Consider the following 27,057-nt stretch of genomic DNA (forward strand, 5'->3'; position numbering starts at 1 on the left):
GCATATTCAGCATTGGACATACTAACAGTCACATGACAATAGACTTTTTTATGTGGTTATGCAAACAGAAGTTTCAAAAATCACTGGAGGTTCCCTGCTGTTATTTTGTGGTCTCCTACCATACGTCACCTCTTAATGAAAAACATTTTTAAACAAGTAATTTGAATAAGTCACATCGTCGTATTTTATCTGTGATAAAGGATACCATATCTGTTTCAATTAGAAGTAGAAAGTTCTGAATCTAGATGGCTTGAACACATATCTAAAGTGCATACAGATGAATTCAGCTGATTAATAAAACTTCCACTAAATTCAGTAGAACTAGCATTTGGCTCAATGAAGGGATAAACAGATGTAAAATAAATTTTGTTGCGGCAATTCATATAGGAGTTTAGAGTGATTTTGTTGGCTCACTCTTTTAAAGACACCTACCTGATTGTGCTATGCTCCTTTTTACAAGGAAAGCACTCCCCGTACTTGACTCTGATTTTTTTATAATGCCTTATTGGGATCTTTAGTATTTAGGAATTTGAATATATGGTTCATTAAATAGAAGATTTTCTGTCTCACTTGGGGCTTGTCTACACTACCACCCTCCTTCGAAGGGAGGATGGTAATTAGAGTGTTGGGAGTTTATTAATGAAGTGGTGCGGTGCACATGCAGCACTTCATTAAGCAAATTCCCCCCCACGGCAACTTTGAAGTTTTAAACTCACCCGCTGGTACTTCTAAGTGCCGGGCAACTTCAAAGTCCCTTTACTTTGAGGAGTATAGTAAAACTTCAAAGTTGCCGCAGGGGGGAATTTGCTTAATGAAGTGCTGCGTATGCACCGCAGCACTTCATTAATAAACTCCCAACACCCTAATTGCCATCCTCCCTTCGAAAGAGGGTGGTAGTGTAGACACAGCCTTGGTAGTGAAAGGAAGCTATTCAAATGCATTTCCTCTAATTTTTTTCAAGAATCACTTATAGCAGTCACAATTAACTCTGACTATTCACTTAAACTTGGAGAGATGGTGAAATTTATAAACAGAATAAAATATTTAAGTGCCCCTGTTAGTGTTAGTAATGAAATGCTAAGAAGTTAGTATTTGCTATGATGCAAAAGTCTCCACTGTCAATCTGTTACTTAGATATCAGTTTTGGTGCAGTGAAACTAAATATAGCAAGAATGAGATACCTCACAAGAAAACTTCACTGCAAGCACATTTATTTGATCTCTCGGATTGTTTTTGTTTGTGTGTTCATTTGTTTTTGCAATTTGTGTTAAGTCCAAATAATCACTTATTGTAGCTCTATTTTTTAAGTGATTTGTTCCTGCAACTGCAGCCAATTTGATGTGTAACTATCTGATATCAACTATAGAAATGATCCCTGACTATACCTGATTTCAAGTTGCAGTCAGTACAGTCCTTGTGCATGGGTATTTGTGTGGACAATTGTTAGCCGGTGGCCAGGTAATGTGTGGTGAGGTACTCCCCTGGGTCCTAAGCAACCCAGTTTTTTACTGTTAGAGCAGGCAGCTCCTAGCACTCTCACCCACGGCCAGGCTGTAGTAACCAAACGGTTAAAGTTCTTTTGTTGTGCTGGCTGTGTTGCAGTGACAAAAGGGTTAACAGCAGGGTCAGGCTCAGAGCTTAACTAGTTACAAGTTTATTAAGCTACAGTTATAAGCGTGAGGTTACAAAAGGCTATTGTTTACTTCTTATATGCTAGCAAAGTACAGGTGTTAACAAGTTACGTTACAATCCAATACAAAGATATCTGTTACCATCTAACACAATGATATCTTGGCACAATGACATCTAGTTACAGAGCTCTAATTCTTTAGCTGTGCACAAAAAAAGTCAGAGACCTAGCATGGGTGTATCTTACCCTCTCTGCGTCTCTCGATACCAGCGTAGCCAAGCCGGATCGGTCACTCAATTCCGCGGAAAGAAGAATACGAGGTTGGGCGTCCCCAGTTGTGGACCTCGGGAGGCAATCACCTGACCTGACCGGCAGGTAGTTGGTGGAAATGCACTCAAAGTTAGAGTTCTGCTGGACCCATCTTTTATACCCCTTTTGGGTTATGTATTCTCTTTCTTATCTATGGTGCCAGATCATACTGGTCTGTCTTTGTGACGCCAGTTTGTTACAAGGGCATTTCTACTTAGTTTGCACTTGTAAGACAAGAGATAAACAATTTAGGAGTACAGGACATTCTTTTGTGCGGGCGGGGCACGTCCCCTTCTGGGTGATTGTGTGTGTGCATCATATTGATCATTGCCAGCTGGGGTGATTTCTGAGGGTCCCCCCCGCCATGTTGACAGTCTGGCCTGTTAGCCTTCTAGCTGTACTTTCTGCTTCTCAGGGTCACGATAAATCGTACAACACAAGTTTATGTTATATACTGGGGTTGTGAGTTCAATCCTTGAGGGGGTCATTTAGGGATCTGGGGCCAAGAGATTTAAAAAAAAAAAGGATGGTGCTTGGTCCTGCCAACAGGTCAGGAGACTGAACTCAATGACCTCTTGAGATATCTTCCAGTTTTTTGAGATGTGTGTATATATCATCTGTCAGAGACTCTTGGTATCAAAGTGCTTCACAGAGTTAAATACCAGTGTTAGAGGGAGAAATAAAAGAAGATGGAAAAAAGCATGAAAAGGATTAGGTGCGTATGGCTATGCATGAGAAGCAATGAGATAGAGATACAGGAAAGTTCCTCCCAGTGGCAGGAGTTGAAGGGGGAACGTCTTTAAATGCAAAATTGTGTCTGGTTTTTACAGTATAAATTGTAGCTAACTATGCAGAAGATTATATGTAATTACCTACATCCAGGTCAGTAGAGCCACGGACTGCAGCTGGCATGTTTCCCCTTTCCTAGTAGTTAATTTTATTTCTCTGGTACTTGACCCTTCTTTGCACCACTTCATCTCTTCCTCTTCCATGGCACTGGAAGACCAATAGGCCAAAATAAGCACAATTGGGTTAATAAAGTTAGGCAAATAACCAGCCAGCTCACAGAAACCTGTAACAGTATAACCAATATATTTTTTTTCTATAGCCATATTGAAATGGCCTTCCTCTACAGCCAGAATGAGGAGCAACAGCCATTAATTGTAGAGCTACAAGTCACATAATCACATTTCATCTAAAATCTCGTTACAATAGTGTTACATCGGGTTATTAAGAGGGAGACCACATCCTAATGCACCCATTGTCTCCAGATAAAGAAAGCAGATCTCAAGATGGGTAAAGAAAACTTAGTTAACAATATTTTGTCTAGCAAGCAATGAGTTATCAATAGCTGAGGATGTGGAATCACCATTCTGTGATGACTGTCTTCACTTTTCTGCTGTTTTCTCTCTGACTTCTGGTTTGTAATTGTTTCCAACTTCTGTATAATTAATTTTGCTAGGTGTAAATCAATTAGGTGGTGTGATTTGATTGGCTAGGTAATTCTGTTACAGTTGGTTATGATTGGTTATACTGAAATTGGTTAATGTATAGCTAAGCATGACAAGTTTCACTACTTAAAATGGGGTACAAGAAGGAAAACAGCGGGGAAAGAAAGCAGGAGGAAGAAGGATAGAAAAGGATGGAGGAAGGAACACCTTAAGGGAAGAACCTGGGAGGACTCACTCCCCAAGTCCAGCACTGCCAGACCATGAGGTGCAGCAACCAGCATTCAGAGAGTGACTTTGTCGCAACAGGGGAAGTCTGCCTGCCATATTAGGATTGGTGAGCATGACACTGTGTGGTTAACATGTATTCTGCTTTCTTGGTAATTGTAAATAAATAGAGAATAAGAATATTACTGTGTAAGGCTTTCTCAATGGCACAGATCCCTCAGGGAATTACATACCCTCAGGGAATTACACCCTGAGGCCTAGGAATTTGGTAAGGGTAGGAGATTAAATTAACAGGGTCATGCCTTGAGCCCTATGGATTGGGTAAAGGTGTGTGTGTGCCTGAAGTGTGGGAGGGATAAAGAAATTTGTGTGGGTAACAAACCCATCTTGAATTTCAGACATCAGGGAGAACTTCCAGGAGTCTGGTATCTGGAAAAACCTTCATATATAAACATCAGGTTTGATTGGAGTCACTTGGGCTATGTCTACACGGCCATGTTATCTCGAAATAACAGTTATTTTGAAATAACTTTGGCATTGTCTAAATGCCACACGTGCTATTTTGAAATAAATTCAAAATACTGGGTACATTATTTTGATTGTGGCTAACCTAATTCACTGAAGAATAATGCCATATGGGCTCCAATGGCACTATTTTGAAATAGCACTATGGACCTGGAAATGCTCTTCAGAAAGAGCTGGATGCTATTTCAAACTGCATTTTGCATGTGATTGTGTTAGTTTCAAATAAGATCTTATTTTGAAATAGGGCTGTTGTGTGGACATGGGGCATGTCTACACTGCACAGTAACTTCAAAGTTGCGTATTTCAAAGTCCAACTTCAAAATAACAGACTTCGAAGTTGTGTGTCCACACACACAAAGCATCAACTTTATTTCAAAATATTGTCCTGGTACTTCGAAAGGAAGCATCTACACACCAATAGCCCCTATTTCGAAATAAGAGGCCAGGAAACAATGCAGACAGGGATCGTATGGCCGACAAGCCCTTCTGGGCTCACAGCCAGCTGCTCCCTTAAAGGACCCCTCCCAACACCCCCCACCCTGAATGTGCTCAGGGCTGCCAGGCTGCACACAGCAGGGCAGACTATGTGGTAGGGAACAGAGCTAGCCAGGGACAAGATTCCTCACCAGCTGCTCCCCAGGGGGATCTTCTCTCCACTGTGGCCAGCCTGCTGGCCATGGTGCTTGCTGCTGTGTTCCAGCAGCATGGCAGGGCTGGTTACACTGGCTCCATCTTGCAGGCTCTGGGCTGGGCTCTGTTGCATTGCCTCTGGCCCCCAGTGATCTGGCACCAATGGGCCTTCTCTACCAGCATGGAATGGTGGGAGCAGCTCGTGCTGGGGTACTGGGACAAGGAGCAGTGGCTGAGAAACTTTCGCATGACCAGGTAGACGTTAAAGGAGCTCTGCCACTGGCTCACCCCAGTCCTCCAGCACCATGACATGAGACTGCAGCCTGTGCTTCCTGTGCAGAAGAGGGTGGCAATAGCACTCTGGAAGCTGGTCACCCCAGACAGCCACCAGTCCATCAGCCATCAGTTTGGGGTGGACAAGACTACCATCAGGGCAGTCCTGCTTGAGGTAAGCCGAGCTCAGACCACAGACCCCCCTTGGGGAGGGAGCTACTGGGCAAGGGGGGGATGGGGAAGGGGGCCCTGCCAGGGTGGGGGAAAAGAGATCACCCAGCTTGGCATTCATGGCCGTGTCTTTCTTCCCCATGCAGGTCATCAACGTCAGGGACCTGGACATTGCACTCTCTGGGTTTGCAGAGCTGGAGTTCGCACTGGCTATGAGCCATCAGGCCAGTTCAAAGCAGGCAGGTCTGCAGTTTGGACTCTGTCCAGGAGGGGCCCCTCCTTTGCTGCCACTTGCCCAGCTGCTGCGAATCCTCAGTAGATTCGCTGGTGGGCTCTGGGGGGGTCACAGGGCTCCTGGCTGGAAGCCATTGCCAGCTGGGAGTGTGTGGCACAGTTCCAGTATTGAGAAGGAGTCATGCAGCAGGGAGCTCATGGTCTCCCTGCTTCTGCCATGTTCTCAGCTTCCTGCCTGGGGGGATGCTGGCGAGCTGTTTCCTGACATGCAGCTGGCATGACCATAGAGCCCCACCTGAGCTGGGCAGAGCATCTCTGGGCTCCTGAACGGCTGCTGCCATGATGGAGCCATTATTTCGAAGTAGGGCTTGTCGGCCATACGATCCCTGTCTGCATTGTTTCCTGGTCTCTTATTTCGAAATAGGGGCTATTGGTGTGTAGATCTGCATCTACGCACATCCTATTTCCAAGTTAAACTTTCACATAGGGCATTGCTCCATTGCTGGGAATGGAATAAGGACTTCAAAGTTATGCAAAATGTGTGTAGATACTCTGCATAATAGCCCCTACCATTGAAATTCATTGGTAGTGTAGACACAGTCCTAAAGATGTACACATCTTGTAGAGCTGGAAGGGACCTAGAGAGGTCATTGAATCCAGTCTCCTGTGTTCATAGCAGGACCTATTCCCATCCCTGACTTCTTCCCCGCCTTCAAATCTAATCTTCCCAGCCCCTTAGAAGGCCCACCTCAAAGATTAAACTGATGACCCTGGGTTTACGAGGCCAATGCCTTGCTCACTGAGCTGTCCCTCCTCCCAGACCTTTGGAGGCAATAAACTGGGAACACCTTTTCACAGCAAAACTCCATCTAGGGCCTGATTGAAGACCCACTGAAATCAATGAAAAGACAGTCTGTGTCCAGTATGTATAGCATGTGCTCCCTTCTGTCATGTTCTGTTAACATTACATGAAACCACCCTGCTTCATTTAGGCTGTTTTCACTTATGCAACATTTTAAGGTATATGTTTATGCAGTACCCACGTACTTCACCATTTGTTGGGGAGGACAGTTAATATTGTTCTGATGCAGACCTTCAGAGTGGCTTCTGTGCATAAGTAAAGAAGCAGCTAATTCATGTACATTCACTGAGCTCCAGGCCCTTGGCTACATGTGCAGCATTTCTAGCATAGGCAATGAAATCATCCATTCCATGTACAAGTCTTTTATGAAAATGGTCTGTCTAGAAAGGCTCAAAGACTGAACTGTATTCTAATATGGCAAGGGGGAAGGGGAGGAAGGAAAATGCCTGTAAACCGTTTTGGGAGTGGTTGTTTAATACCAGATCAAAGAAGTCTTATTATGATGGGCAGTGCTTTTTTTGTGCCAGTACTAAGTACTGGCACCTTGGCAGCCCCAGCTGCTGGATTGGCCGGCAAGGAGTGGGGGTCGGGGTGTTGTGTGCCGGCTCCTCTTTTTTTCTTTTTAAACAAAAAAAAAAAAAAAAAAGAACACTGATGATGGATATTTAAACAAAAGGATCAAAATGTCCTCAGTACACAACAGAAAAGCCAGTCTCTTATTGTTTAAAAAAACCTCAGCATTCCTTGTTTAATTCCACATCTGTCATGTGTGTCTTTGTGCAGGCAATCACACAGAAACTCAAGGTGCAGGGTTTGGTCAAAACTTCACAATACTGCAGCGCTTTCTGCTCCAAGGAAGAAAAAATACAGTGGCGGCAAAGCCCCACCTGGTGGTGGTGTCTTATGAATTTCTAGTAATTTTTTTTGCTAAAATATTCAAAAGGTCAGTAGCTCTGATGAGCATCTCTAGGGCAGCCCTCTTTGGCAAATATTTTAAATCATCACTTTGATCCCAAGTGTCACTGGTTCCCAGTCTTTTTTCCTCATGGCACAACTCTCTGACTGTGGTGACTGGTGAGAAAAGTTTGAACAGTGTGGCAAAACTGAAAAATACAGAAGGCATTCATCTGGAGTTGTCAATCCAGCTTCATTCACAGGAACTCAATATAAAAAGGAAAAGTACGATCATTACTGTAAACTATAGATTACAGAGAGTGCTGAAAAGTATAGTCAGGGATATTATTAGCCCATTGGGTAGTAACAAGCTGTCAGGCATGTTAATCAAATAGTCCATGTGGGTGGGCAATGTAAATGCAATATCTATTGGCTAGGATATAATGGATTATCTTGGCTGACATGTATAGTCTTTGAGCCAGTTCCGCTGCAGTTCCCAGGGTTCATTCACACTTTTTTTTCAATTTCTGTCAGTACAAACCTCGAGTTTCTTTTTTTTTTTTTTTTTCAGGTTTGAACAAATCCAAAAGCTTGGCCAAAGTTCAGCCTGATTGTAGGTTGAAACTGTAGAGTTCTGCTTGGTTTACAGCCCGCACCTTAAGTAAGTCTCATTTCATGGAAAAATCTGCCCGGATTTTCTTGAAGCTGAGCCTGAGTTCACTGAAAGGTTTCTGAACAGCAGAGAGCCTTTCAAATCTCAGTTTGCAATGCCCAGTGCTGCATGCAGTTGAGTGCAGTCCATGCTATGTAACACAAGAAACTGGTGATTTTCAAATTGACATTAAATGAGAAATCAGTTAATGTCAGTTGATATCAAAATAGCACAACTGTACATCACAAAGAAAGATTTTCCACAAAGGGAAATATTTATTAGGCTCAGCTTTATGCAACAAAATAAATTTGAATTGTCTAAAAGGATTATCATTAAGAATTTACCCTAATGTCTGGGAAATCTGATATATCTTGTTCTTTGAAGTCACATGTAGAGAGAGGGAGAGAGTTTCCCCAACAAAACACCGAAAAGCAGATTGGATATTGTTCCTTAGAAGTGCACTTGCAAATGTAGAATGTTAGGCAAACAGTTCAGAAGAAATCAGGCTTATTTAAATTTTATCGTAGAAGCTGCTACACTTTGAAAAAATATTTTAGAGTAACTCAGTAGCTCTGTAGCTCAGTAGCTCTTTCATGCCCTCTGCAGTTAACTCTATTTTTATGACTGCAAGCAAATTAAGATCTGCAATTTTTCCCACTAATACATTTTACCTAGGGTAAATACCAGTCCATAAGGGGAGTACAGTAAACCCTTGAGTTATGCAAGAGTTGCATTCCTGCAACCCCTGTGTAACTCAAATTTTCCATCAAGTTGTCGGGGGAGATGGGAACCAGGCTGCAGCTAGGGCTGGTCAGTTTCCTGGCTCCCAGAGTGGTGAGGAGCCGGGAACCAGTGGGCATCCTGGTTCCCCTCTCCCTGCCACTTGTGGGACCCGGGAAACTGGCCAGCACATGAGACAAATTCAGGCATAAGAGACTAGCAACAGAGAGGGGTTTTGCTAGCAGAGGCACATCTGCATAGCCTGTTTGCTGCCAGCAACAGCCTGTGCCAGCAGGGAGATCTCACATGGCTATGCTAATGAGCCACACGACTGTGTTAATAAGCATCCATTTGCAATTGCAAGACTGCTTATTTCCATGAAGCTGCTGGCGCTACAGGTCTGTGTAGACCCAGCCAATAAGGTTGTATCATATGTAATCTAATTCATAGAAACAAAAACAAAAGCAGTCATGTAGCACTTTTCATAGGAGTAGTCCAGAGCACTGAAATACAAGCACACATTATTGCATAGACTGATGGCATAGCCAACTTTTTTCATGGAATTATCTGTGCACTAGTTAACATATGCATTCAGTATTCAAAGCTGAATGAGTGAAATTGGAGATCTTCAATTTAGGTGACTGTCCAGACTGTTTAAAATAAGCAGGTCTCTGGTAGACCTGCTATTATAAATTACATTTTACTAATAATCAGCTTTAGAAATGTGTGTGAGATTCAATCATTATTGCTCAGATTTACACAAATGAAAAGTGTCATTAAGTTAATAATTAAATTAGTATAATCTAAATTGCTTGTGTGTGAATTTAGACATCTATTCTTATATGGGGGGGGTCTGCAAATTTACATCAGGGAGTCCATGAGTAATTTCCAGGGCTGCTAGCCCTGCTCGTCAACTTCTCTGTTTTGCTTCTTCATTCTGTGGTCCATCTGCTGAGTGGCAAGCAAGAAGCACTGGGAAGGACAGGGAGGAGTGGGGATGGGGAACACTTAAGGGAGAGAAAGGGATGAAGTGGGGGCCTTAGAGGAAAGGTTGGAGTGGGGGCAGGACCCTGGGCTGAGCAGTGGTTGAGCACCCCTGGGGAAAATTGGGGATCTGTGAAAAAAATTAATCAAAATGGTTTACTAACGTTTGAAAACCACTGAATTAAGAGAAAGTTCTTCAGTCATTCATTCACGCAGCTAAGCAAGGCATGGATTAAAAATCAAAATGGTTCCTTGGCAGTAGAATAATAGATGACAATAATGAATGGGACTATGAAAATTATATCAAGACCTGATCCAGCAAAAATTTAAACATGTGAGTAGTCTCTGTTGACTGTTTGCTTTGCTGGATTAAGACCTGAGACTGTAAAATCTTGATCATAGATTTTTCAGGTTGTTTGTACCATGCCAGAGATGGTAGAGACATGCAGATCGGGTTGGAAAAGGAATTCCATGCAGGTGAGGCAACATGGAAGAAACAGGGTTTTAGTGAAAGGTACTGGATTGTAACTCCAGAGACTAGCATTTGAAACTCACTCAGATAGAGATTTTCTGTGTTCCCTTGACAAGATAGGCTGTTGGGGATTCTAGGCACTATTTATTACAAATAATTTTAAGATAAATAAAATTATTTATAATTATTAATCTTTTTTGTATTGTGGCAGTGCTAACCAAGATCTGGCCCACTCTGCCAGAGTAAGAGGTTGTCTTTGCCCAAAAGAGCTGATAGTTTAAATAGACATGAGAGGCACAGGGTGGAGGTGGAAGCAGACCTGTAAGAAAAGGCAGTGACTTCACCAGAATCACACAGCAAGTCAGTGACTGCACTGTGACCAGAACTAAGGTGTCCCAATTCCTTGGCCAGCACCATAGCTATATTCCTATACTCTCCCTCTACATAAATATTGGTTTGGGTTGTCTGCAGGAGCCAATCAGGTGCAGTTTTTCCACTGATGAGGTATAGAAGCATGGTACACCAGACATCCTGGACTTTCATTTTAGCTCTGCTGAAGGTCATTTCTATGGGTAGGGTTTATCTATGCCACAGTGTGCACCAGGGTGCTGTAAGTAGTAAAGAGCTCAAACTGCCCTGTGTAGACCCTGCTGCCACACTCTAAAAGGGTCCTTGGGCATGTTAACTATTTCAAATGGAACTACATCAACACTTAATAGGTTCATTTTGTCTTACACACCTCTGTGCTATAGCACACCAGTATGTTAAGTGCAATTGTGTATTTCAGAAACTCCTTGAAGTCTTAGCTGAATATTTTCCAGTATGGATTTTGCTTTTGTGCAGTAAATTATCCATTGGTGTCTTTTACCTGACTACAGTGTAGTAGGTTAATGGAGGCATGCTCAGAATTGTGTTCTGCACTAAGAACATGTAGTGAACTGAAAGCATAACTCTTGGACAGGCCTACAGTCAATATTCATACTATCTCCATTGCTGTTGGCAGGTATATTTTCTTGATAACATTCTTCAAGGAAAAAGAGACTTCCAGTTTGTACTGTACAAGTATGTCTGACAATTGGATGGCTTGGGCAGAACATATGGGGAAGCATAAAAGGTTAGAGAAGAAAAGTGAGCAGGGGCTAAATTGTGATAGCCTTTGAAGACAAAGGCAAAGAGCAGGTACAATGTGTATGTAAAACTGAGAACATTTTGTTCAAAGTAATATGTATGAATGTTCTTTTCCACTCTGAGATGTGTCAAAAAGAAACCAGTAGTCAAGAAAACTCACTGGATTAGAAACATACCATAATTTAAGGGATAAAGTTTCAGTAGTCAGCAAATGCTGATTAACTGCGCGCGCACACACACACACACACACACACACACACACACACACACACACACACACACACACACACACACACACACACACACACACGCTGCTCCACACCCCGCCCTCTGCTGCTCCACCTCACCAACTCTAGACTGGAACAATCCCTGCCACTTTGTGTGTAACCCACTTGGGCCAGGACAGCCTCTGCCAACAGAGGTCACTGTCAACAAAGAAACCTCAGCGGTACCTCCGCTGACAGATCGCGTCTACACATAAAATCAGCTCGAAAGACCAGGCCTCTCTGTCAATGGAGAACAGACAGAAGAGCTGACTGGAAGCTCTGCAAACAGGGCTTCCCAGGGAACCAGAAGCCCTCTCTGTTGACAGAGGGTCTACACCTGATCATGGAGAGGTATAACACTGTCAGCTGAACAGCTGAGTTTTGTCCCCAGTCTCAACAGAGCTCTTGAACTGTGTAGATGCTCAGTGAGTTTTGTTAAAAAAGCCCAGTTTTGTCAACAGAGGCTGCCTGTGTAGATTAGCCATAGGATTACAGATTGAGGTGGTTGTGTCTGATAGTGGCTGAGTTAGAAGAGCTGAGTGTGTTAGCTCAGGCAGTAGATGCTCAGGCTGTGACTTACTCTCTAGTTCTCTGCCCTTCACTGGGATGGGGTAGAAAGTTAAGGCTAGATTCATAAGGATAGCTTAGGTGGTGCGACATCCAACTGCTTGGCACCCTGTTACCTGATAAAGTCCACAGTCTGGTTAGGCAGCCAGCCTCCCCACGCAGTGCATCAGGAGAGTTAGGAGACTGAAGTTTCGAAGAAGGCAGCAAGCAGAGTGAGGAGACTTCTTAATTAGCTGTTAGGAAATTCCAAGGAAGCAGTGTGTCCAAAGCCCCATCCCTCAAAAATAGATAGGCATTTAAAGTAAGTCAGCCGCCTTTCATTAAACTGAGAAAGAACCCCTCCGCCTTACAGTACCTGCCAATCGGAGCCCTCACATGGGATGTGGGTGACAAGTTCAAATCACTTTGCCTGATTTGGAGCAAGGATTTGACCTCTTCTACTTTATTCTGGGATTGGACGGTGTCACTTCTCTTCTGCTGGAACCCCAGTGTATAAATAATCATTAGACCAGAGAGACTGTTGGGCCCAGTGCTGAGAGACCCAGATTCAAATCCCTGCTCCAATTTGGGGGTGGGCATGGGATTTGAACCTGGTCCTCCCACTGGCTGGGTGAGTGTTCTAATCACAGGGCTGCTCATCTGCTGGGTGTTCAGTGGATTAGGCATGCCCAGAACAGGCCTATCAGATTGGACCCAGCCAGTAAAATAGGTGAGGGATGCTTAGTCTGTGAATCCTGCCTCAGTGTAATCAGGCGATAGCACTGAGCTGCTCTGTGCTATGAGGATATAGGTGGCAGTGTACATGCCCATAGCAGAAATGTAACCATCTAGGGAGCTTTGGTAGTGGAAACAGTACCTAGAAAATTCAGGTGTCTGTGTTTTGAGTTAGGCAGCAGATAAAGTGGAGTGGCAAGAAGGGGTTATGAGTCCCAGGGCTGCCTAAATGTTGGACTTAGGTGCCTAAAGTGACAGTTAGGCTCCTAAGTCCCTTTGTGAATTTGGCTTTTAGGGGAGTGAAGGAGGAGGAAATCAGGAGATTCCAGAAATGATCATGAAGTGCCTGGAGGAAAGGGCATCTCAGAAAATAGGCACCCAGAACATGAAGGACTCTGCTTCCAGGAATGGTCTGGCTGGATCACTGAAGCAGGAAGCTGTCTGAAAAGAGGGAACATTTGGTACTATGAAGAAGAGAAAAATGAGAGAAAGTGAGAGAGAGATTATAATGTAGACTTCTTGGTTGAAAGATATATATAAGATTCCAGTAACAAATATATATATATATATATATATATATATATATATATATATATATATATTTAAGATTCCAGTGTATACTTTTTTTATAATTTTTAAAAAAAATATTAGTGCACAACCTTGCTCAGTTTAAAAAGAAAATAAAAGCTAAGGATGAGGAATCTCTGCAGGCTTGTCTGTACCAGCGCCCTACTTCGAAGGAAGGATGGTAATTAGGGTGTTGGGAGTTTATTAATGAAGTGCTGCACTGCATATGCAGCACTTCATTAAGCAAATTCCTCCTGCCCCCCACAGCAACTTCAAAGCGTTAAACTTCAAAGTGCCGGCTCGCGTCAAGCCGCAGCTAACCCACTGGTACTTCCAAGTGCCCAGGGTACTTTAAAGTCCCTTTATTCCTCAAAATTACCCCAAGCACTTTGAAGTACCAGCGGGTGAGCCGCGGCAAGACATGAGCCGGTACTTCGAAGTTTAACACTTCGAAGTTGCCGCGGGGGGAGTTTGCTTAATGAAGTGCTGCCTATGCACCGCAGCACTTCATTAATAAACTCCCAACACCCTAATTACCATCCTACCTTCAAAGTAGGCAGCTTGTGTACACAAGCCCTACAACAACTGTTTCCATTTCCAAGCCTGCTTTAGTTTCTAGCTTGTCCAGCAGAGGGAGTATAACATTATAAATGATGTATCTTGAAATGGGGCTTTGCAATAAGAATCTAGTCATTGACAAGCCCTGCACTCCAGGGACGTTTTACAGTGCAAGTCTTTTCTTCACCACTTATATTTCTAATGTACATTTTCTAACTGTCAAATAATTTAGCAACATGATAGACTTATACAATCTATAAATTTGTTAATGAGATCAAACCTGAGAGCAAGGAACATATGGTATTGAACACGTTATGGCATAATAAAACTGTATAGCGGCGAAAATTAAGCATGGTCGTGCCTAATCAAGTGAAGAATCTGGACCACCAGTGTAGGTACTTACCTCTAAAAATTGGGCCAATTATGTTGTTTTAACAACAGCATTCTTATCTAAAGGTTTTAGCTGGCAGCAGATTCCGGGTTTGATACGGTAGCTGCATGCAATTCAAAGTCTGTAAGAAAGAGGCTGTTTATTTGCTGTTCAGCCAATTTTTAAGCAGATGGGTTTTTTGAAATGTAGTTCATGGTAATACTATGTAAACAAGGAGTGTCAGAGGTCAGTGACTAACTAGAACGCCAGCAGGGATTGTTGATATAGATTTATTTCATAGTTTCTGGGCCTTTTCTCTTTACCTCAGCTTTCTCTTTTTGCCACTCAAGCTGCATAAAAGGAAACAGAAATGTGCCGCATCTTCCCTGCTGGGGACTCACCTGGCATAGGTGAGTGCCTAGCAGTGTAGAGCCAAGATAGGCCTCTGGCACCCAGTCCCACACATCTGCAGCTGGTAACTGGTCCTTTGGTAACTGTTACCAGCTTCCAAACACTGACAGGGCCAGCGAGAGAATTATGGAACTGTAACAGAGGCCTGCAATGCCCCTTTTCACTCTGCCATTCCAATCACACACACAGCATAGTTACAAGTGTGTGTGCGCACGCATGCATATATAGAGTTTAGAAGTAATGTCTTTGAACCATGAAATGGTCATTGTTGCCCTTATTCCTCAAGCTCTTGCCCTCTATTGTTCATTACACCCATTGTAGTACCTTGTCTTAAGTGGACTGTTATTCGTATTTTAAAAAAAAACAATAAATAATAAATCATTCCTTCTTCAAATTCAGAGGGAACCCAATTTTAATAAATTTATCCTTAAATATATATAAAATTCCTAATTTTGGATACCTAAATGTCTTCATGATGTCCAAGGCTATAAACATTACCTACTTTTAGGCATGTAATGCTGAAAATGCTCTTTTTATATCAGGCTACATCTACACTAGTGAGTTTTCTTCCAAAAAGCCAGGGTTCTTTCGAAAAATTCCATGGAGCAGTTTCACACAAAATGCATCATTTCGATATTAAATCAGAAGAATGCAGCAGTTTGTCCAGTGGCCCTCTTCCTCTCCCAGATAAGGAAAAGTGCCTTTTTCTGAAAAAAAAGGAAAAAAAAATGTGTAGTCTCCACGGAAGCCCTTTTTTGAACGAGCAGTCCTCCGGGTGCTGGATTTTTCAACACGTGGCCCGTTCTTTTGAAAGAGTGGGGGCTGTGTAGATGCTCTGTGTCAAAAGAGCAGATCAATTTTTTCGATCCACTTTTCCACGTGTGGACATGCTCTTTTGAAAGAAGTTTTTTTCAGAAGAGATCTTCTGGAAGAACTTCTTTCGAAGGACTGCTGTAGTGTGGTTGTTGCCTCAGATTATAGAGAAATTGAAATAAAAATCAAAACAAAAAAGCAGTCAAGTAGCCCTTTAAAGACAAACCAAATAATTTATTAGGTGAGCTTTTGTGGGACAGACCCACTTCTTCAGACCATAGCCATACCAGAACAGATTCAATATTTAAGGCACAGAGAACCAAACACAGTAATCAAGGTGGACAAATCAGAAAAAAAATGATCAAGGTGAGCAAATCAGAGAGTAGAGGGGCAGAAGGGGAGTTCTAATTTGTCCACCTTGATTACTGTTTTTGGTTCTTTGTGCCTTAAATATTGAGTCTGTTCTGGTCTGGCTATGGTCTGAAGAAGTGAGTCTGTCCCACGAAAGCTCATCACCTAATAAATTATTTTGTTTGGCTTTAAAGTGATACTTGACTGCTTTTTTGTTTCAATAGTATATAGACTAGCACGGCTTTCGCTCTGAAATAAAAAATGTTGATAGAAAGTAAGGTTCTTGTTCTCCAGCCATTTCTCAAGACACCGAACACTGTTCAGACAATTTTCTCAAATTTCATATATTTTAGCCAGATAGTTCTCTGGTTTCTAGTTATTCTGACTTTTCTGAGACTCAGAGATTGAAAATTTCCATTGCAAACTGTTAGCATTGTTTCAAAGAAACACATAATAAAACATTTAATTGTCAATTGCAATTGTGACCATTTTCATCTGGTAATCTCAAAATACTTTGCAAATTTTTATCAATGGTGACAACAACCCGAAGAAATAATGTAGCACAGTTATCCCCATTTTTCAGACTGACAAATGAAAACCCCAAAAGCCAACATTCTTTAACATCCTTTTATCCACAGCTATATGTAGCCTGGTACAGGAGCACCAGGCAGCTTTTTTAAATCAGCTTCTTTATCAGCTTCTTCCATGATACCGTGTAAAGATCTCATTCTAGTTTTGAGCTGTTATAACTGGATTGCTTTAACTTCTTAAACAGAAATGGCAACATTAAAAAAAAAAAGTAAGGTCAGGTTTTAATCTCAGCTGCTCCAGGGAATAATTAGACTTGACTGTGTTGAAGACCGTGTAATTTCTCCAGATTTAACTGGTGTAAAAGAGCAAAGCATGAATGTACTTACTGCTTACAGGAAAAGCAAACTGTCGCTAAAGCTCTGACTGCTTCTACTAATATCCGAGAAAGCAAAAGTCCTTCTGCATTCCCTGAGAAACAGTCTGCCCTACAGCCTACATTATAAATTAGTAAAAGCTGGCTTGTAAAACCAGAGGAATATTGGATCTTCAGCCTGATATCTGTTAAATACATATATTGTATTTATATGTTTCTATTCTCTCTGTCTCTCTTGCTATATATAGTTTGAAAAAACAAATGTGTTAACTTATTCTTTAAAATGTTAACTGTTAAAACCAGGTTTCAGGTGAGCAATAAAACATGCAGCTTCCCCAGACCTGTTCAAAACAATAACAATAGCCTAAGTCACATAAAGCCAGATGTTGAATCACAAAAGGGACGTGGGGGAGGGGGTTCCACAGAGACAAGAACAAATGTGCAGAGGCCAGGATCTGGAAGGTCACAGAGATTGAACTTTCTTAAAGTAGAAGTCCCTCAGGTTAAGGCTGAGTCACATTGACTGAGCAGTGTGGAAAATCTTACTCTGTTTGTTCCTTTGCTGGATGTTTTCTATGGGCGGGATAAACAGAAGCCTTCACTACCCAGGCCTGTCAAGGTATTATCTTGTACCTAATTTGCTGAGCAGTTAAGAGTAGAGCCCTGAAACGCAGCGTACATCTGCTTTGTACTTGTAGCTTTCTGCATCATCCGTGGATCGCTGCAGATCATTTTTGCAGATATGGATACAGATATAAATTTTGTAACTGGTACCCTGCAAATTTGTGGTATCGGCTTTATATCTCTGGGTATCTGCATTCGTGGGTGTAAAAGGGGATATCCGTGGCTCATCTTCACAGACGCAGATGCTTATGCTGATATAAATTTTCTGTCCGCACAGGGCTCTATTTAAGAAACTTAGTCAGGCTTGTCTCTTGCCCCTTCCCATTTCCCTTTCTAAAGCTGTTTGTAGCCAGGTCCTGCCTCTACAAGCATGTGTGACAAAGTCCTGACCAATTCCTCATGAGTCCTGCACTTTGGGGCAGTTCAAGTAATGCCTCAGAGGCTCACTGTGCCCCTGTTTGCTTTGCCTCAGGGCGAGGCACAGCCTACTGAGCCGTAGTCATCACAGGCACAGTCATAAGTGTGGGGAATCCCGACAGGGATGTTGAGGCTCCCCCTGCTCCTTCTGAGCAGTTCTGTGGAGTGTGGGGCAGTGGGGACTGGGGGGGGAGAGAACTGGTCCCCCCCTACTTGAACCAGGTTCTGGCCCAGGGACCCTGGGCAGCAGCAGCTGGAGGGGCCGTCTCCCTCAACCAAAAGGGCAACAGCTTCCTCCCAGAGCCACTTCCCCAGACTCTTTCCCCAGTTCCTTCTGTCTTGCAGGGCTCTCCTTCGCAGAACTTTCCTCCTTCCTGGTCCACCCCATTTCTCCTTCCCCCTTCTTACCTGAGGGGAAGCCTTGTAAAGGGCTCCACAGGCCTTGATTGGCTGCAGGTGCTTAATTAGCCCCAGGTGTTGGATTGACCTGGTGCTGCAGGCACATCCTTGCTGGGCTTTAGTCCCTGAGGAACATAAAAGCATAGACCCAACTGCCCATGTTCATGCCCTCCCTGAGGCTACAAGAACCTGCTGTGGTCTGTGGTCTGTCACACGTGATCCTGCAGTGTGCAGACTAAGAGACAAGAGACGTGGATTTTGTTCCTGGCTCTGCCATTACCTTGCCCTGTCAGTTTAACTTCTCAGTCTGTTTTCTCATTTCTGAAATGAGGGTAACATTTTATTAACAAGTTTGCTAAGGTGTGCTACGTTAAAGATGAAAGGGGTTATTAAATGCATTTGAAAAGAGATAAAAAATTCAAGTAATTCAATTACACATAAAATTATCATGCTGAAGTTTCCATTAGCCCAGTGGAAGGATGTCCATCACTTTTAATGGGCATTAAGTCACCCGACTCATGGATGGAAGAGATGAAGCTGATTTTTAGGAGTGAAAATATTTAGCCTTAAGCAGCTGACCCGAATCATGCTGTGGAAGGGATTACTTGATTTTCATTGGGTCTGTGTTTTTTTTCCAATCTTGATAAAAAACAGTATCATGAAGGGATATATCATGGTCTTGTGGGCTGATATAATCATCTGCCTAGACCCAGGTATGGTTTGCTAAATCAGGGAATCCAAATAACATTTCTATCCTAATTAACAACATGCTCTAACACCCTCTTTTTCCTTCTCAAATCCTCCTTTACCCTTTCTTAGGCTATGACAGGACTCGGAGGAGGAAGCTCTGAACAGACACTATTGTGGACGTTGAGTGTTTGGACCTGCAGTGTCTCCATAGCAGCAGGCATCCAGTGCATGCCACTGACCTCCCTGCACTGAAAGCCAGGATGTCATTGTCCAGGCTTGCAGGAAGAAGGCACTGGTGTTTTGTGCGTGTGATGGTGGTAGTAGGGAGGAGAGCGAGGTCAGAAATTGCTGCAAAGAGGTGGGTGATGGTCGTCTTTGGAGCATTGACTCACCCCCTGGGAATGTAAGGGCAGGAGGCTTTATAAGTGCAACCTCAGTGTGGGAAACCTCTTTCTCCATGCAGCAAGCAGGAGAATTTCACTTTCCCTCCCCTTGAAGAGGATTATCAGTGGGCATTGTGCTAGTTGCTCCTTTTTAGGGGGGGCAGGGAAGGATTTTTCCCCCCTCAGGACCATACTGACTTTAGTGCAGTTGGTGGGGGGGGCTTGTCTTCACACCAGAGGGTGTGTGGGATGGCCCATTATGGTGAGCACAAAAAGGGGTCGTAGGCCATATGTCACAACTCATTTTGAAAGCGTGGGGCAGATATCCAGTGCAGGTACTCTCTAGAGAAGGCATCCAACGATCAAATAAATGGCCTGGTAAAGGACTTTAGAGGAGGTGCCAGTTAAAGGAATGGAATAATATGGGGTGTGGGGTTCCTATAGTTGTAATGGCAGTGGGCCAACCTCCCTTTCTTAACTCTTCTCATCCCTCCTAATGTGGGGGGGGGGGGGCACAGGGGTGCATAGTAAGATCCCAGCCGTGATTCGCTGGAGGGGCCCCGGTAGAAAAGAAGGGCAGCTGGTGGAAGCCCCTTCAGTAGTTATGTAATAAACAAGGGGTTACCTGTACTGTACACTGTTATCTGCTGGGTAGTCCCGGACATCTGATAATAAAGTTGTGGCCTGATTAAATCCCTATCAGGCATCTCCTGTTCTTCTTTCGGTATAGCCGCATGATTAACGCTGGTGCTTAGGAATAAGAGAACAAGTATTCCTGCAGTATCAGAAATATAATGAGCAACCCCACCTGGTGAGAGGGCTGAGCAGAGGTAGAAATGCAAGCATGAGAACTGTAAAATAATGAAAACCCTCCACTGAGGCAGGTTAGGTTCAAGATGTGAGTTGAGTCAGGTCTGAACTGCTTAGCTCATCCCTGGTTATTACATTGTTACTTACAGAACACTGACTCAGCCAAGATTGAAAACTTTCTGTCCAGAGTGTCTCACATTCCCTCTGTCTCTCACATTAGCTAGCTATTTATTGCACCCAATTTATCTACTGAATGGACTCTCAAGGCAGACACATCATTCTCAGCTAATGCAGGTGACCATTATTCCACTGGTATGAATCTGCAGTTCGATCCAGCCTCATCTTGGGCCTGATTTAAGTCCACTGAAAACAGTGGGAACACACCAACTGACTTCATTGTTTTTTGGATCAAGAACCTTATCAGTGCCTTATGCTAAGAATGCATCAAAAAGTCCCAGTACTGAAAAGCTTTATGGAAAGTTCTGAGGAATTCAAATTACTTTGAAAATCAAAATCAAATGCCCTGAGTGTAGAACTATGATCTGCACGTTCCTGCGTTCTTATCTCAGCTTTAATATTGATTCCTAATTTGTCTCTGGGAAGTTCATCACCAAAGATTTTTTGGTGTGGGATAAGTCAGAGAGTCAGAAAGCTTCAATTTTTGATCCAGAAAGTACATGTTGGCACATTACCATTTTGTGAAAATAGTGGAATGAATGAAAACAAATTTCAGAGCCTTGACAGTTGCCATCATCGTCTAGACAGCTGCAATTATTACTTACATAAATAGCTTCCACACAGGGCTGTTATCAGTCTCAACCAGGTGATCTCTGCAAAGTGCTTTGTATACAGGTACATCACTCAGTGTGTTGTTACTATTGTGAGAATAACTTTTATGGTAATTTTGGATTTGTAAAATTGCAGGTCGGTTTCAAAGTTTAATGGAACCATGTTTATATGCAGAATGCAAGTGGACTGAAGTGCTTGGTTATCCCCATCATAGAATCATAGAACACTAGGACTGGAAGGGGCCTCGAGAGGCCATCGAGTCCAGTCCCCTGCCCCGACGGCAGGACCGACCACTATCTACACCATCCCTGATAGACATCTATCTAATCTGTTCTTAAATATCTCCAGCGAGGGAGATTCTACAACCTCCCTTGGCAACTTATTCCAGTACTTGACCACCCTGACAGTTAGGAACTTTTTCCTAATGTCCAACCTAAATTTCCCTTGCTGCAGCTTAAGTCCATTGCCTCTTGTTCTCTCCTCAGAGGCCAAGAAGAACAAGTTTTCTCCCTCCTCCTTATGACACCCTTTAAGATATCTGAAAACCGCTATCATGTCCCCCCTCAATCTTCTTTTTTCCAAGCTAAACAAGTCCAATTCTTTCAGCCTTTCTTCATAAGTCATGTTCTCCAGAACTGTTATCATTCTAGTTGGTCTTCTCTGGACCTTCTCTAATTTCTCCACATCTTTCTTGAATTGGGGTGCCCAGAACTGGACACAATATTCCAGCTGAGGCCTAACCAGTGCAGAGTAGAGCGGTAGAATGATTTTTCGTGTCTTGTTCACAACACACCTGCTATTGCATCCCAGAATCATGTTTGCCTTTTTTGCAACAGCATCACACTGTTGACTCAGATTTAACTTGTGATCTACTAGAACCCCTAGATCCCTTTCTGCTGTACTCCTTCCTAGACAGTCTTTTCCCATTCTGTATGTGTGAAACAGATTATTCCTTCCTAAGTGCAGCACCTTACATTTATCTTTATTAAATTTCATCCTCTTTACTTCAGACCATTTCTCCAATTTATCTAGATCATTCTGAATTTTGACCCTATCCTCCAAGGTAGTTGCAACCCCTCCTAGCTTGGTATCATCTGCAAACTTAATAAGCGTACTTTCTATGCCAATATCCAAATCATTAATGAAGATATTGAACAGAACTGGTCCCAAAACAGACCCCTGCGGAACCCCACTTGTTATGCTTTTCCAGCAGGATTGAGCACCATTAACAACTACTCTCTGGGTACGATTAGCCAGCCAGTTATGCACCCACCTTATTGCAGCCCCATTTAAGTTGGACTTGCCTAGTTTGTCGATAAGAATATTATGCGAGACCGTATCAAATGCTTTACTAAAGTCTAGGTATACCACATCCACTCCTTCTCCCTTATCTACAAGTCTCGTTATCGTGTCAAAAAAAGCTATCAGGTTGGTTTGACATGATTTGTTTTTTACAAAACCATGCTGGCTGTTCCCTATCACTTTACTACCTTCCAAGTGCTTGCAGATGACTTCCTTAACTACCTGCTCCATTACCTTTCCTGGCACAGAAGTTAAGCTGACTGGCCTGTAATTTCCTGGGTTGTTCTTATTCCCCTTTTTGTAGATGGGCACTATATTTGCCTTCTTCCAGTCTTCTGGAATCTCCCCTGTCTCCCATGACTTTCCAAAAATGAGAGCTAACGGCTCAGCTACCTCTTCTATCAGCTCCTTGAGGATTCTAGGATGCATTTCATCAGGCCCTGATCATCATCACCACAGTCATTAATATTTATTTTAGTGGCACTGAAAAATACTAGGCACTTTCCAAAAGTGGGGGTCCCACAAAGTTCTGTCTCAGAAAACGGTATGATTTGTACTTGTCCAAACTAACTGTCCTCAATTAAAAATATTTTTGAAAGTTTAAAAAGAAAATTAAAGGGCTGTATTTCTCTAGAGCTAACTACTGTATTTATAGCTGCAATGAACAGCTACTGAGATGAATTAAATTAAACTGCTGATATGACTGCTCCGGTTTTTGTTCATAAAACTAGCTGTTCACCTTCCACTTCTGTGCCATAGTGGCAGCAGGCCAGTTCACAAATGTAGGCTGCTTTACATAATTTTATATTTTCAATTCAACACCATAAAATAATTTTATTCTTCTGCACAGACTCTTTAGCATAGCTAATGGATCACATGAGGTTATGCTACTTATAGGTCATAATGGCTAAAATTGAGAAGCATCTATTAATTTCTCTTGTTCTTTTGTATATCTGCCAGCAGTCATTGGTGCAGTTTGATTAAGGAACCTGTCTTTTGCCTGGTATATGTACTATACAGTACAGTAAACCCTCGAGTTGCACAGGGGTTGCATTCCTGCAACTCCTGCATGACTCAAATTTTTGCGCAAGTCGAAGGGAGATGGGAACCAGGCTACCTCCTGTTTCTCCACTGCCCTGGGCTTGCAGGAGTGGAAGTGGAGTGAGTGGAGTGACCAGCCAGTGATGGTCAGTCTCCTGGGTCCCACAAGCAGCTGGGACATAGAAACCAAGCAGCAGCCATGGCGGGGGCTGGGTTAGGGGTGGGAGTCACATTAACCTGAGGGTTTACTGTACACTTCAGTCTTCTCTACACAATTTACTACAGTGCCTCTCCACCAGCTGCTTAAACTAAAGCACAAAGCCAGCTCTTTGGCCACTCCACCGAGTTTGGTATTACTAGGCCAATTTACACCCACTGAGGACTGGGCCCCAAGTTATTATTTTGTACTTCATATCTGAGATAGTGTTTTATATAATAGCAGAAGGAGTGTTTGTCAATTACAACAAAATGATCTCTCTTCCCATCTGTAAAAAAGGGATTTTACTTGGTTAAAGGGTATGAGGAAGCAATTGTTTCACGTCTCATTCTCCTTAATTATCTTGCCTTCTCCACAGTCTGACTGCAGAGACATTTACAGCCATCAAACATAGTCTGCCAGACCTAGGTGTTATGGACTATGCCTCCAGGGATCATAACCATATGGTATTTTAGAAGAGGACACAGTTCATTTCAGAGCAGTTTGAATAAGCAGATTTCTTTTCTTTATTACACCGTTGCATTTGCCGGCAACCCACCAGAGGCAGATTCTCTACTCTCAAAGGACCTGTCTGCCCACTCTGTCCATTTAACAGGACGTTCAGCTCAGAAAATCCAGTTGCTGATCACACATGTGGAGCAGATGTGCGAGCATGCGTAGCAAAAGAAAAAAGAAAAAAATCCCAGCAGTGGACCACGGGAAATGTAGCATAACTACTGAAAAACTGTGAAACAAAAGCTCCGATTCTGAAATGGTGGATATTGTTGTTTGTAAGGGAATATTTTTCTTATTAATCCTTCTTAGTTGGAAAAAGCATATGCTTCCTTTTTTATTTTTCTTTTTTTTTGGGTGGGGGTGTTATTCATGTTACACCGGTGTGGCTTCTTTATTCATTCTCACAGCCTTCTCCTCACATTAATATAATTCCAACCAATTTGACCAAAGGATCTTGGGGCCCTACCCTCTCAGGAATGGAGGGCTGGAAGACTTCCACTGGAAAAAACCATCCATTTAAAAGAAAGGATATCAGAAATATACATCCTTTTATCCATGCCCCACAGACTTGCATGTTAATGGAGAGCACCAGCTGTTTTTCTCATGGTGAATAAGAGTTACTTGGGGAAAGCTGACTTCCTGTTTTTACATGGACAGCTACTTTGTTACATAACCAGTTAATTTTGGTAAGGTCAACAGAGCAAGTTTAATTATTAGAATTTTCTTTTTTCACTCAAGCTGAATACTGTACATAAGAAAGAGAAATTACAAGGAAGTCAGACCTGTGTACAGTAGCTGAGATTTTCATCCTTATTAAATGGATGGATTTGATACTCCTTGTTAAATATAGCCCCCTTTTTCATAACTATAATGATCTGGAGGAAATGTTTTCTGTACAGTAAACCCCCACTTTACATGGAGGTTGCGTCCTGGACAACCTCCATGTAAATGAAATTTCACTTAAATTGGGGTGGGGTAGGGGTTGAGGAGACCCCTGGAACTTCCCTAGCTGGGGGAAGTGGGCAGCTGGAGCCTCTTCTCCAGCCGGCAGGTACAGCTCCCCCTGCAGGCAGGGGGTGGCCGGATTAGGGGTAGGGTGGGGCAGGTTGTCTCCTGCTCCAGTCTCCAGCCTTGTGGAGCAGCCATGGCGCCCCTGCTTCCCCCTTGTGGCCCCGGGGCTGCTCAGGCGGTGACAGCTCCAGCCGCAGCACTGGAGCCCTGGGTATCTCCATCCATGGTGTGGCTGGGTCCTGGGCATCTCCAGCCATGCTTGCCCCTCTCCGCTCCCGGTGTTGCAGTGCCAGGCAGCCACAAGGAAGAAGCTGCCTCCTAAGGAGCCCCTTAGCCAGCTGGCAGTGCAGGGGTAAATGGCGACGCAGAGTAAAAGACAGTATGGTCCTCCAGACTCAACTTGCATTAATATATATGTTGAGTTCACACAAAGCGACGGTCTATTGTATTATGGTGTTTGTATTGGAAAATGTTAATTATTTGATATCTCAATATGTAGTGAATAAAAATATGGTGTCTGAAATTTAAAGAATAAAATAGCCAGAGCACTTGTGACAGTGAGACATCCCCTGAGCTAATTGTAATTTTCCCCTCAGTCTCAGCATAGTGGCGTTCACAATAACAAAACTCAGCATCCTTGTGCAGAGGCATGCACACACATTGCTGAACAGGAGGGGCTGTCAAGCACACAGCTGTCCATTGCTGGTTCTCATTATAAGAACAACCACAAATTATATATTGAAATGTACCAGAAATTAATTATGGGGCTTGTTATTTGTGACAATCCTAATTTTCTTTAAATCATCTCCTCCTATTTATTTTGTGTTTCGGTACAGTGACTTTTTCTCCAATGTATATAGTATTGTAAATTATGCTGGATTATGATGGATGGCAGAACAAGGAGCAATGATCTCAAGTTACAGAGGGGGAGGACTAGGTTGGACATTAGGAAAAAAGATTTCACCAGGAGGATAGTGAAGCACTGGAATAGGTTACCTAGAGCGGTTGTGGAATCTCCCTCCCTAGAGGTTTTTAAGTCCCAGCTTGACAAAGTTCTAGCTGGGATGATTTAGATGGGGTTGATCCTGCTTTAGGCAGGGGGCTGGACTAGATGGCCTCCTGAGGTCTCTTCCAGACCTAGGAGTCTATGATTCAAAGAATTGGTTTGGGTTAATGCATCAAAGAGCATTTGTCCCTATTTCCTCCAGATTCTCATAATATACATGTATGTTGTATGTTTCTGTATGTTGTTACATGCCTTCAGAATAAAGCAAGTTAATCACTGTAGAGCATAGTATCTCTTTTGTGTCTTTTCAGAACCACAGTATTACAGTGGGAGTAACCCACTGATACTGTTATATGGATGGGTGTTTTTATTCAGAGCCTTGTTCTTAATAAACATCCCAAAGAAAAATATTTAACAGCAGCAGGCAGTAATAAAGAGGCAGAAAATGGCAAAACCACAGTATAGAAGGAAGCTTATGTGAAAACACTACTTGTGTCTTCCTGGTTACAGAAAACAAATAGAACTGTTCAAAGTGCTTGCCAGCAAGGGCCTGCCAAATAAAATATTGTTTTATGAAGTCAGGAAAAAACTAATTTTAAAGGTTATTGTAGGTTATTTGTGGTCACGTCTTGAGTGCATAAAACATGATGTCATTTGAACCCTTTGCTATTTTTATTTTAATCCTATAGGTCTTTGCCTGAGATACTATCTCAGCTGCTACAGAAATCAAAAAGGTGATGTTATTGTTAAATACATGCAAAACCCTGTCCTACAAAATGAATAGAAAAATTCCGGAGCAGCTAAGTGCCAGAACACATCATACCTAACTGTGGCTACATAATATTTACACGATAATATAACTCTGGAGAAAAGGATTGCCACTCTAATAGTAAACTTGGATCAGATGGTTATAAAGAAGTTTTCCTCATGCTGTGTACATGAAGTGTATAATATGGTATTGTTCTCTGGGATTATATGTCATACTAACACTGCACAAACTGTCCTTGATAACACTGGGTTACTTTCACTAGCTGAACAATATTGTGCATGTGATAATTATTTTCTTTTGGTAACCTGTCAGCACATGTTACTTGCCTGCCTCTGGTCTTCAGTATGATAGGCTTCTCTGGCTTATCTGAAACAGTAATGCCAACACTGTGTAATGTATCTAGTTAAAAGGGGGAGTTTAAGA

The 27,057-nt window shown here is 42.7% G+C and overlaps 1 protein-coding gene across 1 annotated transcript in view; it reads left to right on the forward strand.

The window, feature by feature from the left end:
• CRPPA (CDP-L-ribitol pyrophosphorylase A) overlaps nt 1-24,097 on the forward strand; it is a 223,280-nt gene extending 199,183 nt beyond the window's left edge. Inside the window, exons 11-12 of the transcript XR_012644052.1 lie at nt 18,941-19,169; nt 23,712-24,097. The gene's annotated coding sequence lies outside the window, so the exon portion shown is untranslated. The remainder of the gene's footprint in view (nt 1-18,940; nt 19,170-23,711) is intronic.
• The last annotated feature ends 2,960 nt before the right edge of the window (nt 24,098-27,057 follow it).

The sequence above is a fragment of the Carettochelys insculpta genome, chromosome 2 (assembly GCF_033958435.1).
Source record: "Carettochelys insculpta isolate YL-2023 chromosome 2, ASM3395843v1, whole genome shotgun sequence".
Lineage (NCBI taxonomy): Eukaryota > Metazoa > Chordata > Testudines > Carettochelyidae > Carettochelys > Carettochelys insculpta.